Here is a 4,452-nt window from a genome sequence, read left to right as displayed (position 1 = left end):
GGACTTCAAAGACGTTTTGAACGTCATGGACCATATGAGATGTTCCAGGAGTTGAAGTTAATATTTCAAGCAAATACCCGAGTTGAGAGATATGAAGTCTCCAACAAGTTCTATAGCTAAAAGATGGAGGAGAATTGCTCAACTAGTGAGCATGTGCTCAGATTGTCTGGGTACTACAATCGCTTGAATCAAGTGGGAGTTAATCTTCCAGATATGATAGTGATTGATAGAGTTCTCTAGTCACCATCACCAAGTTACTGGAACTTCATGATGAACTATAGTATGCAAGGGATGACGAAAACGATTCCCAAGCTCTTCGTGATGTTGAAATCGACGAAGGTAGAAATCAAGAAAGAGCATCAAGTGTTGATGACTGACAAGACCACTAGTTTCAAGAGAAGGGAAAGAAAGGGAACTTCAAGAAGAATGATAAGCAAGTTGTCACTCCCGCGAAAAAGCCCAAAGCTGGACCAAAGCCTGAAACTGAGTGCTTTTACTGCAAAGGAAATGGTCACTAGAAGCGGAAATACCCTGAATAATTGGTAGATAAGAAGGATGGCAAAGTGAATAAGGGTATATTTGATATACTGGTTATTGATGTGTACCTTACTAGTGTTTATAGTAACCCCTGGGTATTTGATACTTGTTCGGTTGCTAAGATTAGTAACTTGAAATAGGAGTTACAAAATAAACAGAGACTAGTTGAAGATGAAGTGATGATGTGTGTTGGAAGTGGTTCCAAGATTGATATGATCATCATCGCACACTCCCTATATTTTCGAGATTAGTGTTGAACCTAAATAAATGTTATTTGGTGTTTGCGTTGAGCATAAATATGATTAGATCATGTTTATTGCGATACGATTATTCATCTAAGATAGAAAATAAATTGTTATTCTGTTTACATGAATAAAACCTTCTATGGTCATACACCCAATGTTGATGGTTTATTGAATCTTGATCATAGTGATACACATATTCATAATATTGATGCCAAAAGATGCAAAGTTGATAATGATAGTGCAACATATTTGTGGCACTGCCATTTGGGTCATATCGGTGTAAAGCGCATGAAGAAACTCCATAAAGATGGACTTTTGGAATCACTTGATTATGAATCATTTGATGCTTGCGAACCGTGCCTTATGGGCAAGATGACTAAAACTCCGTTCTCCGGAACAATAGAACGAGCTACTCACTTATTGGAAATAATACATGCCGATGTATGCGATACACTGAGTGTGGATGCTCATGGCGAGTATCATTATTTTTTGACCTTCACAGATGATTTGAGCAGATATGGGTATATCTACTTAATGAAACACAAGTCTGAAACATTTGAAAAGTTCAAAGAATTTCAGAGTGAAGCGAAGAATCATCGTAACAAGAAAATAAAGTTTCTACGATCTGATCGTGGAGGAGAATATTTGAGTTACGAGTTTGGCCTTCATATAAAACAATGTGGAATAGTTTCACAGCTCACGCCACCTGGAACACCACAACGTTATGGTGTGTCCGAACGTCGTAACCACACTTTATTAGATACAGTGCGATCTATGATGTCTCTTATCGGTTTACCACTATCGTTTTGGGGTTATGCATTAGAGACAACTTCATTTGTTTTAAATAGGGCACCATCTAAATCCATTGAGACGACACCGTATGAACTATGGTTTAGCAATAAACCTAAGTTATCGTTTCTTAAAGTTTGGAGTTGCAATGTTTGTGTGAAAAAGTTTCAACCTGATAAGCTCGAACCCAAATCGGAGAAATGCGTCTTCATAGGATACCCAAAGGAGACTGTTGGGTACACCTTCTAATCACAGATCCGAAGGCAAAATATTCGTTGCTAAGAATGGATCCTTTCTAGAGAAGGAGTTTCTCTCGAAAGAAGTGAGTGGGAGAAAAGTAGAACTTGATGGGGTAATAGTACCTTCTCCCAAATTGGAAAATAGTTCATCACTGAAATCAGTTCCAGTGATGCCTACACCAATTAGTGAGGAAGATTAATGATGATGATCATGAAACTTCAGATCAAGTTACTACCGAACCTCGTAGGTCAACCAGAGTACGGTCTGCACCAGAGTGGTACGGTAATCCTGTTCTAGAGGTCATGTTGCTTGACCATAACGAACCTACGAACTATGAGGAATCGATGATGAGCCCAAATTCTGCAAAATGGTTTAAGGCCATGAAATCGGAGATGGGATCCATGTATGAGAACAAAGTATGGACTTTGGTTGACTTGCCCAATGATCGACAACCATTAAGAATAAATGGATCTTCAAGAGGAAGACGGACACTGATTTTGGTGTTACTATCTACAAAGCTTGACTTGTTGCGAAAGGTTTTCGACAAGTTCAAGGGGTTGACTACGGTGAGACCTTCTCACCCGTAGCGATGCTTAAGTCTGTCCGAATCATGTTAGAAATTGCCACATTTTATGATTATGAAATTTGGCAAATGGATGTCAAAACTGCATTCCTGAATGGATTTCTGGAAGAAGAGTTGTATATGATGCAACCAGAAGGTTTTGTCGATCCGAAAGGTGCTAACAAAGTGTGCAAGCTCCAGCGATCCATTTATGGAGTGGTGCAAGCCTCTCGGAGCTGGAATAAACGCTTTGATAGTGTGATCAAAGCATACGGTTTTATACATACTTTTGGAGAAGCCTGTATTTACAAGAAAGTGAGTGGGAGCTCTGTAGCATTTCTGATATTATATGTGGACGACATATTGTTGATTGGAAATGATATAGAATTTCTGGATAGCATAAAAGGATACTTGAATAAAAGTTTTTTAATGAAAGACCTCGGTGAAGCTGCTTACACATTGAGCATCAAGATCTATAGAGATAGATCAATACGTTTGATAAGATTTTTCAATGAGTACATACCTTGATAAGATTTTGAAGTAATTCAAAATGGAACAGTCAAATAAAGTTGAGTAAGACTCAAAACCCGACTATGGCAAAAAATAGAAAGAGAATGAAAAGTCATTCCCTATGCCTCAGTCATAGGTTCTATAAAGTATGATATGTTGTGTACCAGACCTATTGTATACCTTGCTCTGAGTTTGGCAAGGGAGTACACTTTTGGTCTAAGAGTAGATCATTGGACAGTGGTCAAGAATACCCTTAGTGAGGATTAAGGAAATATTTCTCAATTATGGAGGTGATAAAAGAGCCCGTCGTAAAGAGTTACATCGGTGCAAGCTTTTACACCGATCCAGATGACTCTAAGTCTCAATCTAGATACATATTGAAAGTGGGAGCAATTAGCTAGAGTAGCTCCGTGCAGAGCATTGTAGACATAGAATATTTGCAAAATACATACGGCTCTGAATGTGACAGACCCGTTAACTAAACTTCTCTAACGAGCAAAACATGATCATACCTTAGTACTCTTTGGGTGTTAATCACATAGTGATGTGAACTAGATTATTGACTCTAATAAACCCTTTGGGTGCTGATCACATGACGATGTGAACTATGGGTATTAATCACATACAGATGTGAATATTGGTGTTAATCACATGGCGATGTGAACTAGATTATTGACTCTAGTGCAAGTGGGAGACTAGAGGAAATATGCCCTAGAGGCAATAATAAAGTTATTATTTATTTCCGTATTTCATGATAAATGCTTATTATTCATGCTAGAATTGTATTAACCGGAAACATAATACATGTGTGAATACATAGACAAACATAGTGTCACTAGTATGCCTCTACTTGACTAGCTCGTTGAATCAAAGATGGTTAAGTTTCCTAGCCATAGACATGAGTTGTCATTTGATTAACGGGATCACATCATTAGAGAATGATGTGATTGACTTGACCCATTCCGTTAGCTTAGCACTTGATCGTTTAGTATGTTGCTATTGCTTTCTTCATGACTTATACATATTCTTATGACTATGAGATTATGCAACTCCCGTTTACCGAAGGAACACTTTGTGCGCTACCAAACGTCACAACGTAACTGGGTGATTATAAAGGTGCTCTATAGGTGTCTCCGAAGGTACTTGTTGAGTTGGCGTATTTCGAGATTAGGATTTGTCACTCCGATTGTCGGAGAGGTATCTCTGGGCCCTCTCGGTAATGCACATCATTATAAGCCTTTCAAGCAATGTGACTAATGAGTTAGTTGCGGGATGATGCATTACGGAACGAGTAAAGAGACTTGCCGGTAACGAGATTGAACTAGGTATTGAGATACCGACGATCGAATCTCGGGCAAGTAACATACCGATGACAAAGGGAACAACGTATGTTGTTATGTGGTTTGACCGATAAAGATCTTCGTAGAATATGTAGGAGCCAATATGAGCATCCAGGTTCCGCTATTGGTTATTGACCGGAGACGTGTCTCGGTCATGTCTACATAGTTCTCGAACCCGTAGGGTCCGCACGCTTAACATTCGGTGACGATTTATATTATGAGTTATGTG

This window comes from Triticum aestivum, chromosome 2B, assembly GCF_018294505.1.
Source record: "Triticum aestivum cultivar Chinese Spring chromosome 2B, IWGSC CS RefSeq v2.1, whole genome shotgun sequence".
In the NCBI taxonomy this organism is placed as follows: domain Eukaryota; kingdom Viridiplantae; phylum Streptophyta; class Magnoliopsida; order Poales; family Poaceae; genus Triticum; species Triticum aestivum.
The sequence above is the reverse complement of the archived record's forward strand: the minus strand, read 5'-3'. Positions refer to the sequence as shown.